This window comes from Anolis carolinensis, chromosome 5 (assembly GCF_035594765.1).
Source record: "Anolis carolinensis isolate JA03-04 chromosome 5, rAnoCar3.1.pri, whole genome shotgun sequence".
In the NCBI taxonomy this organism is placed as follows: domain Eukaryota; kingdom Metazoa; phylum Chordata; class Lepidosauria; order Squamata; family Dactyloidae; genus Anolis; species Anolis carolinensis.
The window spans coordinates 184,991,172-185,006,388 of record NC_085845.1 but is presented as its reverse complement, the minus strand read 5'-3'; the positions used below and the strand labels follow the sequence as shown (position 1 = coordinate 185,006,388).

General features: G+C 43.8%; 1 long non-coding RNA gene across 1 annotated transcript; it reads left to right on the top strand.

Annotated features, from left to right (window-relative positions):
• The first annotated feature begins 5,079 nt into the window (after nt 1–5,079).
• LOC134299165 (uncharacterized) lies at nt 5,080–7,109 on the top strand. The gene is made up of 2 exons (XR_010006320.1): nt 5,080–6,495; nt 6,579–7,109. It is a non-coding gene; the product is annotated as an uncharacterized LOC134299165 (long non-coding RNA).
• Nucleotides 7,110–15,217: the final 8,108 nt, after the last annotated feature.

Here is a 15,217-nt window from a genome sequence, read left to right as displayed (position 1 = left end):
TCGGGTCCCCAAACTAAGGCCCGGGGGCCAGATGATCACTTTCCTTACCTATGGTCCTATGAGACCGTCTAGATGGCCTTTGAGGGTCCCTTTCCTTACCTATGGTTTTATGAGATTGTCTAGATGGCCTTTGGGGGGCCCTTTCCTTAGCTATGGTCTTATGAGATCATCTCAATCAGGGGTCCCCAAACTAAGGCCCTCCAAGGTCATTTACCTGACCTCAGTCCTAAACCTTAGAGTTAGGGTTGACCTAAGTCTGAAATGACTTGAAGGCACACAACAACAACAATCCTAATTTTGGACTATTTCATCATAATCCGGCCCCCCAACAGTCTGAGGGACTGTGAATCGGCCCTCCGCTTAAAAAGTTTGCGGACCCCTGCTTTAAATGGTTCAGGACCTGCTTATCTTTGCGATCACCTCCTGCCCTATGAACCCACATGTGTCTAAGATTTTCCGGGGAGGCCCTCCTCTCGCTCCCACCTCCCTCCCAAGTGCAGTTGGTGGGGACAAGGGAGAGGGCTTTCTCAGTGATGGCCCCCCGGCTCTGAAACTCTGTCCCCAGGGAGATTAGGCTGGCACCTTCATTGTCCACCTTCCGCCGGGAACTGAAGATGTGGATGTTCTGGTGCGCTTTTGAATGAATAGGCCCACTAGACATGAAACTGTTTACAAACTTGTACTGCACTTTATCATTGTCCCTCACTCTATATGTTTGATATTTTAATTCGACCGTTCCCCATTCTCCGGCTCATCCTGATTCCATTCATGGACCTTACTCAATTTTTTTGCACCAGCCACTCTGTATATGTAGAAACTCATGTTCAGGTTTCTAAAGTAATTGTTGTGTTATGTTGTTTATATTTATATTGCTACATTGTTTTAAATTATTGATTGTATGTAAACTTACGTTGTTGCTGGGCTCGTTCCCGTGTAAGCCGCCCTGAGTCCCTTCGGGGAGATGGAGGCGGGGTACAAGAATAAAGTTATTATTATTATCATTGTCTTATCCAAGCTTTCCTGTCTTCTCATTATGTGGCCAAAGTACTTCATTTTTGCCTCTAATATCCTTCCCTCCAGTGAGCACCAGGGCATTATTTCCTGGAGTCTGGACTGGTTGGATCTTCTTGCAGTCCAGGGGACTCTCAGGATTTTCCTCCAACACCACAGGTCAAAAGCATCTATCTTCCTTCACTCAGCCTTCCTTCTGGTCCAGCTCACACATTCATAGGTTACTACGGGCAGGCCTGGTCCAACCGCCAGGCGAGGGAAACATTTGCCTGTGGCGCCGCCACCCCCTTCTCCTCCTTTCCAGGCCTTCCCACGGTGGGAAGGCCTGGCCCTGCCTCCCGTGCCATGTGGTCCCACCTCCCGCACCACCGGGGGGGGGGGGCAAAAAGTACCTTTGCCTACTAAGGAAAATTACCTCAGGACAGCTCTGACTACGGGGAATACCATTGCTTTAACTATGCGGACCTTCGCTGCCAGTGTGATGTCTCTGCTCTTCACTATTTTATTGAGAGTTTTATTCTGAGAGTGCCTTGGACCGCAAGAAGATCCAGCCAGTCTATACCCCAGGAAATAATGCCCGACTGCTCACTGGGGAGAAGGATATCAGAGGCAAAGATAAAATACTTTTGGTCACATAATGAGAGGACAGGAAAGCTTGGAGAAGATAATGATGCTGAAGAAAAAGGAAGAGGGCCTGACCAAGGGCAAGATGGATGGATGTTATTTTTGATGTGACTGGCTTGACCTTGAAGGAGCTGGGGGTGGGAACTGCCGACAGGGAGCTCTGACATGGGCATGATGTCACAAAGAGTCGAAAGCGACTGAATGAATAAACAACAACAAATGAACATCAGGAAGAACTTCCTCACTGTGAGGGCTGTTCGACAGTGGAACTCTCTCCCCCGGGCTGTGGTGGAGGCTCCTTCCTTGGAGGCTTTTAAGCAGAGGCTGGATGGCCATCTGTCGGGGGTGCTTTGAATGCGATTTCCTGCTTCTTGGCAGGGGGTTGGACTGGATGGCCCATGAGGTCTCTTCCAACTCTACTATTCTATGATTCTATGATTCTATGTCTACTATGTCACCAAGGAAGAGGAAGGGGATTAAGGGGGAAGGTTTCCCCTTGAAATTAAGTTGAATCAAGTCCAACTCTGGGGATTGGTGTTCATCTCCTTTTCTAATCTGAAGAGCTGGCGTTGTCTCCTAGGTCATGTGTCTGGCATGACTGCACGGAGTATCGTTACCTTCCCACTGAAGCGGTACCTATTGATCTCACATTTGCATGTTTTCAAACTGCTAGGTTGGCAGAAGTTGGGGCTAACAACGAGAGCTCACCCCATCACGTGGATTTGAACCGCCAACCTTCCAGTCAGCAAGTTCTGCAGCTTAGCGGTTTAATCTGCTGCGCCACTGTGGCCCCTTAGAAACCGGTACTGTTCCATTATCTGGGCAGAGGCTCCTAGCGGGCCGTAAACAGAGATGAATAGTCCGTTTTACACAGTGGAAGGTGGTTCAAGGGCTAAAAACTGAGAAAATAGTTTTCCTCCTTCAACTCCCACCCCCTATAAAATGAATTATCCTTCTCTGTCTAGGCCCCCTTTTTGGAGTTTACTATAGTTTTTCACAGAGCCTCTACCAAGTCAAGACAGTTTGTGGCAGCCAAATGAGGCCAAGGCCGTTCCCAAACTTTTTTTTCTTATTTAAAATAAACTACCGGTACTGCAATACTGAAATGAGGTGTGCACAATTGTGCATCCTAAAGAATGCTGTTAGACTGCGTAAATTATACAGCATTTTGGAACCATTGCTAGGATTCTCCAGCAATAGAAATGGGAAGTGGGGTTATCTCAAAGCTCATCTAGTTCAGCACTGGCTGTGTTCCAAAGGGGGTATCTTTGTGTAACACGCTTTAACTTACTATGGTTAAAATTCCCCTAGTGATATACACAGATCTAAGTCCAATTAGGGGGTGTGGTATCAGTTGCCTGAGAGTTGAACTAGACTTTGGGAACTTGGGGTTTGAATCCTCACTCGACCTAGGCTAGTCATACTCTCTCAGCCTTAGAGGAGCGGTTCTCAAACTGTAGGTCCCAAGGTGTTTTGGCCTACAACTCCCAAAAATCCCAGTCAGTTCACCAGCTGTTAAGATTTCTGGGAGTTGAAGGCCAAAGCATCTGGTGACCCACAGGTTGAGAACCACTGCTTAGAAGAAACCAGGATGTTGGCCCCTCCACATTTGCAGATTTAACCTTTGCTGATTTTATTATTCACAGATTTGCTTAAAATATTAACTCTAGAAATCTCTATCTCCTAAAAATTTCTGGAGAGACCACTTCTCTAAGAATCTCTGGGACTTCCAATGCACGTCTATATTTGAAATATGGTTGACCACAGAGATGTACTTAAGGAACAAGCAATTCCACACTGTTCCATTATCCAAGAGGAGGCCGCTAGAGGGCGCTAGAGAGAGAAGGATAGTCCATTTTCTGGAGGGGGAGTTGAAGGAGGAAAACCATTTCCCCTGTTTTTGCTGGTTAGTCCCTCTCCCCTCCTTCTCATATCATAAACATGGGTTGTTTCCACGATAGGAACATGGGTGGGAGGAATAACAGGAAAACAAGGGAAATGGTTTTCCTCCTTCAACCCACCCTCCAGCTTCATAAAATTGACTACTCTTATCTCTCTAGCTCCCCCTAGTGGCCTCCGCTTGGACAATGGAAGAGTACCAGAAATTCTTAGGGATGTTCTCTTAGGTAAAATAAATAATGGGTTTTTTATTTCTGTTTCCCCCTGCTTTCATGAGGATCTTGTACACCTAATCCCAGTGAATGTGGAGGACTGACTGTAATAACCTTCTTCTGAATAAATCTTGCCAAGAAAACCTCATGATAGAGTCACCATAAATTGGAATGAACTTGAAGGCAGATGAAAAGAAGCTCAACTTATGCCCATAAAGCTCTTTTTGCTTGTCAGTGTGCAAAAAGGAATTCACTCCATTGAGTAATCACACACATACACAGCTAAATACACAATGGGAAATTCTGGAAGACAGTTTTAGCTAACAATTCAGTTATCCTTTCATAATACTGTAGAATAACTTATTGCAGTGGTTGCAACCTTACTCTGCCCAATGACAGAGCCGGTCTTGAGAGGGCATGAACATAGAGGTATCTCTGAATGGAAAGTTTTCAGGGACCTGTTCAAAGTACACAACCACAATACTATGATTACTTGTCACTGCTACATCTTTTAGAATCCTAGGGCTCATACTTTGGGGAAACACTAGAGCACCAGGATGGAACCAAGACATTTAAAGTCGAATCATACTGCTATATTTATGTAGTGTTTTGTGGACCTTGGCTCTTCAGATGTCTCTCAGTTTTTGCCCAACAGAAAGAAAGAACTAATTGAAAAAATGTGCTTTATATTGCAGGACTAAATAAAGCATAATATAGATTTTCAGAATCAGGACTGGACTTGTGGCTGCTTCTGAATTTTTATTTCATTGGTTTCTTGGTAAATTTACGCAGTACCCAAAGGATCCCGAAGATGGAAAATTGGCCTTTAGATCTCCTACAGTTAAATATTCTCGCTTTGCTGTTGTTCATAGAATCACAACACTAGAAGGAGCCTCATGGGCCATCAAGTCCATGTTAATCTGGCTCCCCTGTTTTTCCAGCTTTATTGAAATACCTCACTATTGTTTTGATGTTTTATGCATGATGTTTTCAATGTTAGATGATGGCATAAAAAGATCCCGCATCTGAATAAATAAGTGTGCAATGAAGCTAGTTTGCTAATCCGGGGGGATTTGATTTGCTCAGTGCTATCTTCTCGTAAAAGCGCTGTGTCTTCAGCAATTCAGAGGAGGAAGGTTCAGGGCCGGCTAGTGATTTCTTATGTGTCTGTGTATAGCAATTTCCTTCCTGCGATTGTCCTGACATACATGCTTGACTCATCGGCTACCATTACTGCTTGCAAAATCACTGTGGCAGCCTTCCCCAACCTGCCTCCTTCCAGATGGGCTAAATGACAATTACAGATTAGCTGGGGATAATGGGAGTTGTACTCTAACACATTTGGAAGGCACCAGGTTGCAGAAGGCTGATCTGCACTGCAGCTATTGCATGTTGCTTCGTGAATCAGAGTCTGTGGTTGTTCAGTAGCTTCAGTTATGATTTAAAGTTTAAAAGCAGCCCGTGGGAAATTACTGTTGTATACACACACCTGGATTGTAGTGGCAGCTGCAGGTGATTTTGATATTAGTGGTGCACTCAGTCCCCTGGGAGTTTTAATCTGAATTTTAAACAAGCTCTTCTAAGTGCTATATCTATTTTGGGAATAGGATTTGAATAACTCCTCTGAAGTTCTGACTAAAAACTGGCGTGGGATTTCACTGGCTTGCTGAAATGCTAGCCACCATATTCCAATGATTATTCCACACACTATTTTTAACCATTTAAGAACACTGCAATTGTTTGCTTTAAGTTGTTTTGATGTTGTTCATAGTTTAATTCATTAAAAAGTTGAACTGTATTTTTAAACTATGTTTTATTAAAGATGGTGTAATAATAATACACTTTATTTATATTCCACCCTTCTCCTCAAAGGAACTCAGAGCAGATTACAGTACTGTATATATAAACAGATATAGACAAACATTCAATGCCTTGCTACAAAACAATGAGACATACATACACAAAGGCAAAGGCTTCTTTCATTTCCAGCTTCTGGAGGCGATACTCATCTCAGGCTCTTGGGGGAGGTGCTCCTCTCCACTTCCAAGCCCAGGAGCCTGCATTGTCACCTTCTGGTTGTGTGGCTGGCAAGACTGCTTGCGGCGTCTTTTCCCTTTTACCTCCGAAGTGGTACCTATTATCTATTCACATTTGCATGTTTTCGAACTGTTAGATTGGCGGGAGCTAGGGTTGACAGCAGGAGCTCACCCCGTGTTATGGTTGAGCCTTCTGGCTCCGATACTAGGAGACGGGGTCGTAAGATTCCTCGTGAGTCAGACTCTTTTGAGGAGCGTGAAAGGAAACGGCTCCGGGACTTATTTGCAGAACCAACAGATGAGGACTCTTTTGAGGGTTTTACCGAGGGAATGGAGGAAGAAATGGTCAGCTCGGAGGAGGATGACATGGAGTGGACTCGTGTGAGGGAGGATTTGGGTGTCCCCGGTAATGAAAGCATGGGAGGCGATTGGCGGGTTGCAGGATCAGACCCATGGACGGGCTGGAGGGATGGAGCGGGATCCACAGCTAGGGATGCTGTGGGGCGTAGTCAAAGGTGTTTTAGCTCTGATGAGGATGATGATGATGAGGCACCTGGGATTAGGATGGCAGCTGACAGCGATGATGAGTTTGAACTGGGATAAAATGGGGTTTAGGATCAATGTCTAATTGCGTTGGGCAAGGTAATCTGGATGAACGCTTGGGCTCTTGTTGGGGAACTTCCTGAAGACGGGTGTGATTCGTTGCTGGATACGTAAGTTACTAAGGACACTGGGCATAGACGGCGGGAGGTACTGTGTGGGGTTTTTCTGTGCAACTTGTGTTTAATCTTGATAGCTTGGACCTCCGTCGTCTTTTTGACGGACATTAATTACCTACTCTGGATTGACGCTGGACTGACTGACTTCGACCCCGGATTATCCCTTCTGTGGCTATCGGTGGGACTTGTGGAATTCTAGACGTCTGCACTTGGCTTTCGACCTCGGACCGGATTGAGACCCTGCTGACTGCCGTTACCCTGATTGATGTGCCTGGACCCGGATTTCGCTCGTTGCACGGAGGAGTAAACAGCCTGATTTACTCATTTGTAGCTTTTGAGTAGCAGAGAGGAATCTGCTGCCAGTTTATTGTGTTCATTCTGACCTCTGTTAATCCTCTTTTGTTTGCTAATCTTGCCAGGCTGAAGTAAGCACTTTTGATTTAATCCGGATTAAACTCCTGTTTAATCCGGTTTATTCTTTTGAACCGTTTTAGTTCAAACGGAGCTGTTTTTGTTACTTTTCACACTGAAGTCAAGTGTTTGCCTAATCCTTTGTTTCCTACGGGCATTTTCAGTTTTGTAACCTCAATAAACTGAGTTTTACTCTATTTGGTGGCGTTCTGTCTTTGACAGATTGCCCAACGCCCGAAAAAGAAAGTTTTTCTAGTGAGGTATCAACGTCAAGAAGACGATGGAGGAACTTAAGGCTCATTTTGATCAGCTGCAGGCTGCATTTTACGCTGCACAAGCAGCACAGCCAGCTAAAGGACATGTAATGACTCCTGAACGTTTTGATGGGTCTCGAAACAAATTGCCCACTTTTTTGGCACAAATTGAACTTTATTTTTCTCAGATTAGCGCACAAGTTTTTCCTACGGACACCAGCAAGGTGGCATTTATTTTGAGTTTATTGACCGGTTCCACGGGACAATGGGCAACTAATTTGATTTTGGGGAATGACCCAGTCAAGGACAATTTAGATGATTTCAAGAAATTATTATCGGACACTTTTGGGGATCCCCTCCGTATGCAAAATGCTAGCTGGGCTCTTTATCGGTTAAAACAGGGAAAAGGGTCTGTTTTGGACTATTTGAATAAGTTTAATTCTTTTCGTCATCAATTGGACTGGGGAGAGAACGCGTTTATGCTTTTGTTTATTGCTGGTTTGAGTGATTATCTCCAAGATGAACTGGCGCGTTTAGAGCCAGCAGAAAACTGGGACGCTTTGGTGGCTAAGGTTTTGCGTTTGAACGCCCGGTTTGAATCTCGTAAACAGTCTAGGGCAATGTATGCGCCATCTGTATCTGCGCCTAGGGCACCTGTGGCAAAGGGGGAGGAGCCTATGGAACTTGGGGTGTTTAGAAAGTTGTCAACGGCGGAAAAAGACCGTAGAAGGCAATTGGGATTATGTTTATATTGCGGGACTGCTGGGCATTTTGCTAGGAATTGTAACATTAAGCCTTCTCAGCTTTCGGGAAAAGGTCAGCCCTAGTGCGATGTGAGTCCAACGCATTAGGGCTTATAAAGCAGTCACTTGAGGGGAAGAAACATGTTTTCGTACCCATTACTTTATCTGTTGGGAGAAAAGAACTTGCTTCTACTCTGGCACTGCTGGACTCAGGGGCTACGGTCTCGTATGTGGATGTTGGGTTTGCAAGGAAACATAGGCTTCCTACAGTACGTAAAGCATGCGATATATGGGTGGAAGGAGCGGACGGGAAACTACTGGAGTCTGGGGTGGTTAATCGTGAGACCTCAGAAATAACATGGGAGGTACAAGGAGTAACTGGAGAATTTGTATGGGATATCACACGGTTACCAAGATACAATGTAATCCTGGGAATGGATTGGTTAACTTTAGTAAATCCTCAAGTGGATTGGGTGAAGCGTACTATAGCTTTTAAAAGGCAGGGATGTTTTGCTTTAAATTCTTCCCAGATTGACATGGAGGGTGTGCCTACTGTATATAGGGAATTTCAAGATGTGTTTTGTAAGAGGGAAGCGGATAAGTTGCCGCCTCATAGACCATACGATTGTGCGATTAGATTGGTAGAAGGCACTAAGTTACCAGCAGGAAGGTTGTACGCTCTAACGGTACCCGAAAGACAAGCCTTGAGAGAATTTCTTGACGAGAACCTAGCCAAAGGGTTTATTCGCCCATCTAGCTCTCCAACTGCTGCACCTGTGTTTTTTGTGGCTAAAAAGACAGGGGAGCTTAGACTAGTATGTGACTATCGGGTTCTTAACAAGCACACCATTCGTGATAGATATCTGCTACCTTTGATTTCGGAATTACTATCGAGAGTTCAAGGGGCTAAGATCTTTACCAAACTTGATCTACGGGGGGCGTATAACTTGATTAGGATACGGGAAGGTGACGAATGGAAGACGGCATTTAATACGTGCTTCGGATGTCACGAGTTCCGTGTGATGCCTTTCGGATTATGCAATGCACCTGCTGTCTTCCAAAGATTCATAAATGATGTATTTAGAGATTTAATTGATCAATTTGTAGTGGTTTATTTGGACGATATATTAATTTTTTCAAAGGATGAAAAGGAACATCAGCAACATGTGAGACAGGTGTTACAACGTTTACGGGATAATGGGCTTTTTGCTAAGGCCTCCAAATGTGTATTTCACGTGTCTGAGGTTGAGTTCCTGGGACATGTAGTTTCGGGAAAGGAACTAAAGATGGACCCGCACAAAGTTGACGCAGTCAACTCTTGGCAGGAACTCAAGTCTAAAAAAGATGTACAGCGATTTTTGGGGTTTGCTAATTACTATCGAGAGTTTATTCCAAACTTTGCTAAACTTACTGTACCTTTAACACAACTCTTACGTAAGAAGCAACCGTTTGTGTGGGGACGGGAGGCTCACGATGCGTTTATACAGTTGAAATCCAGTTTCCAGGCTGATAATATACTAATACATCCAGACATTGATAAACCATTCATACTAGAAGCAGATGCTTCTAGTTATGCGTTGGGGGCTGTATTATCTCAAAGGGATTCATCAGGGACCTTGCGTCCCTGTGGATTCTACTCCAGACAACTAACACCTTTTGAACAAAATTACACCATCTGGGAAAAGGAATTGTTGGCTATAAAGGTGGCTTTTGAGGTGTGGCGGCACTGGTTAGAGGGCGCACGTCATCAAATCGTGGTCAGATCTGACCACAAGAACTTAGAACATTTACAAACTGCCAAGAAATTGAATCAACGCCAGATTCGATGGGCCTTGTTTTTCTCTAGGTTCAACTTTAAGGTTCAGTTTGTGGAAGGGAAGGTAAATTTACGGGCGGATGCATTATCTCGTAAACCTGAGTTTAAAACTTGCGAGCAAACAGTGCGTCAGACAATATTGCCTACTGCTTCTTTATGCGTGGTAGAAAACGAGGCTGGTTTACACACTCAAATTCTAGAGGCTCAAAAGAACAATAATTGGACTCAAGAGCAACTCATATTGCTTTCGGTAGGGACTCGTACTGTGCTACCTCATTTACAGGAACAGGAGGGGGTATTGGTACGTAATGGACAAGTTTATGTACCGGCGGGTGCACTCAGGTTGGAAGTCATTAGGGCACATCATGATGAGCCGATGGCTGGGCATTTTGGTAGGTTTAAGACTGTACAACTTATTACCAAAAATTATTGGTAGCCTAAAATGCGACAGGACATTCTCCGTTATTGTGATAGCTGTGCAGTATGTCAACAGAGTAAGACGCCTGTCGGGCGCCCTAGGGGATTATTGTCTTCATTGCCTGTTCCTGAAAGACCCTGGCAAATTATTTCTATGGATTTCATTTCTGACTTACCTAGGTCAGGGGGTTATACATGTATTTGGGTGGTGGTGGATTTATTTTCTAAAATGGCTCATTTTATACCTTGTTCAACGATTCCAGCGGCTCCTACATTGGCTTTACTTTTTACCAAGCATATTTTCCGTTTGCATGGGGCTCCTGAGGTTATTATCTCTGACAGAGCTCCTCAGTTTGTATCTCGTTTTTGGAAGCATTTCCATGAGTGTTTGGGAACCAAGTTGAATGTCTCCTCTGCTTTCCATCCACAAACGGATGGACAATCTGAGAGAGTTAATGGGCTGTTAGAGCAGTATTTGCGTTGTTTTTGTCTAGAACAACCGAGTGCTTGGGTAAAATGGTTGTCGGTGGCCGAGTTTGCTTATAATAATGCTACGCATACGTCTAGTCGACACACACCATTTGAGTTAACTTATGGCTTCCATCCGCGGGGAGGGGTGGCGCCGTCAACCAATGTGGTTTCCCCTGATCCGGTGTACCGCTCCTCTGAAATGGCTGCCTTACATGATGTCGCTCGTCGGTTGTTATTAGAAGCTAAGGCAGCTCAGAAAACTCAAGCAGATCGCCAAAGACAAGCAGGGGAGGAATTAGACGAAGGGGATCTGGTTTGGTTATCCTCTAAATATATTAAACATACTGGGGGAAAGTTTGCACCACGGTATTTGGGACCCTTCCCTATTGTTAAAAAGATTTCTTCTGTGGCGTTTAGATTGCGCTTGCCGCCTTCTTTTAAGATCCACCCTGTATTTCATCGCTCTTTATTGAAGTTGGATACTTCTGGGCGCCGTAACACTGTAGCCGAGGAGGTCACTGCTGTGTCCCCACCTTTGGAGGAGGAGGCCTTTGTGAGAGGGGATAGTGTTATGGTTGAGCCTTCTGGCTCCGATACTAGGAGACGGGGTCGTAAGACTCCTCGAGAGTCAGACTCTTTTGAGGAGCGTGAAAGGAAACGGCTCTGGGACTTATTTGCAGAACCAACAGATGAGGACTCTTTTGAGGGTTTTACCGAGGGAATGGAGGAAGAAATGGTCAGCTCGGAGGAGGATGACATGGAGTGGACTCGTGTGAGGGAGGATTTGGGTGTCCCCGGTAATGAAAGCATGGGAGGCGATTGGCGGGTTGCAGGATCAGACCCATGGACGGGCTGGAGGGATGGAGCGGGATCCACAGCTGGGGATGCTGTGGGGCGTAGTCAAAGGTGTTTTAGCTCTGATGAGGATGATGATGATGAGGCACCTGGGATTAGGATGGCAGCTGACAGCGATGATGAGTTTGAACTGGGATAAAATGGGGTTTAGGATCAATGTCTAATTGCGTTGGGCAAGGTAATCTGGACGAACGCTTGGGCTCTTGTTGGGGAACTTCCTGAAGACGGGTGTGATTCGTTGCTGGATATGTAAGTTACTAAGGACACTGGGCATAGACGGCGGGAGGTACTGTGTGGGGTTTTTCTGTGCAACTTGTGTTTAATCTTGATAGCTTGGACCTCCGTCGTCTTTTTGACAGACATTAATTACCTACTCTGGATTGACGCTGGACTGACTGACTTCGACCCCGGATTATCCCTTCTGTGGCTATCGGTGGGACTTGTGGAATTCTAGACGTCTGCACTTGGCTTTCGACCTCGGACCGGATTGAGACCCTGCTGACTGCCGTTACCCTGATTGATGTGCCTGGACCCGGATTTCGCTCGTTGCACGGAGGAGTAAACAGCCTGATTTACTCATTTGTAGCTTTTGAGTAGCAGAGAGGAATCTGCTGCCAGTTTATTGTGTTCATTCTGACCTCTGTTAATCCTCTTTTGTTTGCTAATCTTGCCAGGCTGAAGTAAGCACTTTTGATTTAATCCGGATTAAACTCCTGTTTAATCCGGTTTATTCTTTTGAACCGTTTTAGTTCAAACGGAGCTGTTTTTGTTACTTTTCACACTGAAGTCAAGTGTTTGCCTAATCCTTTGTTTCCTACGGGCATTTTCAGTTTTGTAACCTCAATAAACTGAGTTTTACTCTATTTGGTGGCGTTCTGTCTTTGACACCCCGTCTCATGGATTCAAACTGCCTACCTTCAGGTCAGCAGTTCATCAGCACAAGGGTTTAACCCATTGCACCACTATGGCCCTACTGTACATCGGTAGAGCATGGCGATAGTGATGATAATAACTAAAGAGCATCACTTAAAGCAGTGGTTCTCAACCTGTGGGTCTCCAGGTATTTTGGCCCACAACTTCCAGAAATCCCAATCAGTTTACCAGCTGTTAAGATTTTTGGGAGTTGAAGACCAAAACATCTAGGTCTTCACAGGTTCAGAACCACTGACTCAGAGGGAAGGAACAAAGCTTAGTTGACTATTTATCAATTTATATTGTATTTTATATTATTAACAAAATCCCACATCCAAATATTATTAATTGATATTTGACAGAAATTTTCTCTGTTAATAATTACATGAATTATATCACCTCATTACTTCCAAACAACTTAAACACACATCCCATGCATAGGTATATTTTTTATATTAGATTGATTTTTTATTTGATTCAGCTTCAGTTTGCTGCCAAGTATAAAACATTCAGAATGTTCATGGGGAAAACCATAACAACACTGTTCAAACATGAAGCTGTATAAATTATTTCTTAGATGAATGAGGAGGAATATATGTGGCTCATCAAGATGTTGGGCTAGCACTCCCACAATCCTCCAACAGAAGCTGATAGGATTTGCAGTTCAACAGCTGGAAGGTCACAGGTTTTCATGCCAGGTTTAAAATTATGTTCATAAGCAATAACAGGCCAAGGCCCATAAATGTCACTATGAGGTGCTTGGACACAGTGAGGTACAAGGAGGAAAATGGTCAGAAATTCATCCCCTTTTGTAATCATAGTGAAAGAATGTTGAATTGGAGTTGCCTGACCATTATTCAAATTGCAGCTTAGTTTTATTTATTTTTAATACAGTAGAGAAGCAGTCTTTCTTCCAATTCCCTTTCAACAGCTGGCCTGCACATAATTTCACAAAGTGCTTTTGAAACTCTTACAGAAGTGAGCAACTGCTAAAAAAGTACACGTAAATCTGCAATGTTCTGCACACTTATCGAGGAACAATGCTTGGAAATATCACTAAAAAAACAGCAATTCATAGGCACCACCAGCTGGCTGAGTAGGGTTGCCATATTTACAAGACTCCAGTTTAGGCGGGTCAGAGATGGTGAAGCATCTTCTGCAATTTTATTGGGCTTTGCTTGAGGAAAGAGCTATGATTAAATATGCTGCAGCAGCTTGAAACAATTTCTGAGTATTAATTGATTTGTTGCTGCAACCTCTAAAGACTCTCTAGGAGGTTTATGAATATACTGTACTTAGCTTCCTTCTTCCCTCCTGTTGAGCTGTTAAAACCCACCCTACAGGTTGCTCTGTGTCTGTTCTCTGCTTAGAAAGCTAGATTAACCATCAAGTAATACAGAAGGAATAATCTACTCATTTCATGAACTGGGAAAAACCCCTTTAGCCAAGTTTTGATTTTTAAACATGAAAACATTTTCACTGTATTTAAATGACAAGTTGTGGAACGTAATGCATCACAACATCACCACAGGTCTGTACCTACTTCTCAAAAGGGCTTGGGGTGATCCTGACCTGACAGTATTACCTGGAGTCACGGGCTGGCTCCACACTCTAGAATTAATACAGTTTGACACCACTTTAACTACTGTGGTTCAATGCTATGTAATCATGGGAGCTGACATTTGGTAAGTTGCCAGCAATCTTGGACAGAGGAAGTTAAAGGTCTTGTAAAACTACAACTCCCATGATTCTATAGCATTTACCCATGGCAGTTAAAGTGGTGTCGGACTGCATTAATTCTACAGTGTGGATGCACATTTAGTCATCCATGCAATGGTTAACTTCCAAATTTCAGTAACAACTGCCTTTGAATATAGTGGAGTCTGCAGCTTGTCCAAAATATCCAAAATACAGTCAGTCCAGATGTTGCTGTGGGCCAGGAAGTGTGAAAGCTGTTCTGGCTTTCCGTACTTTACATGCTACAAAGCCTAATTCAAAGTGCTTGGCATCAGGCTATCTGAAAGAACACCATCACACTTTACATTGAGATTCATCTCAGGGTTTTTCCAACTGGACACCAAATTATAAGGTCTTTCTCAAGTTGAATTCCTTTCCCTTTCTGTTGGTTTTGGCTTTGCTTCTTCTGCTCTCCTAGTCATGCAGACAGTTATTTTCCTCTTGCAACACAAATACAGATGCTTTGTGTGTGTCTGCACATGATTTAAATCCTGGCTTTCAAGATCCCAGAACGTTGCCACCTCCCATCATTCAGGTTCTTAAGATTGTCTTTTCTCACTACATAGATAGTAATTTTTTCCCACTTTTGAAGGCAACTGAAAGAAACTACAGATTAAAAAGAAGCCATGAAAATGCACCGGACCCTTCTTCAGGTCAATCCTGCTTTGTCATGTAAATGCAGATACATTCACACAAGCTTTGTGTTAATCTTTATACTCAAGTTCTATATCACTGCAGGTGGCAGAGACCAATTCATTGTGTTTTTTAATAAGAGCTTGGAAAAGTAGACTACAGTTCCCAAAACTCACAGATTACTGTTCAAACATTAGGAATTTTAAAACTTATTTGGTTTAGCACACATAAAAGTTATTTGTGCTCTTATTATAATATGTGGCTTCTATGGGACCATATGTAAAATCACTGCAGCTTTTCCCCCCACAAATTTGTTTCTGAGGATGCACCTACATTGAAAGAGTTTTGGGTTCTGAAAATTTTTCCCAACAGAGACACGAGAGACCTTTTTAGTGTAAAGGAAAAACGCTGGCATTTATTTATACCAGCTGGGGTTGCCAGAGGCAGATAGCCTGCCGCAAAACAAT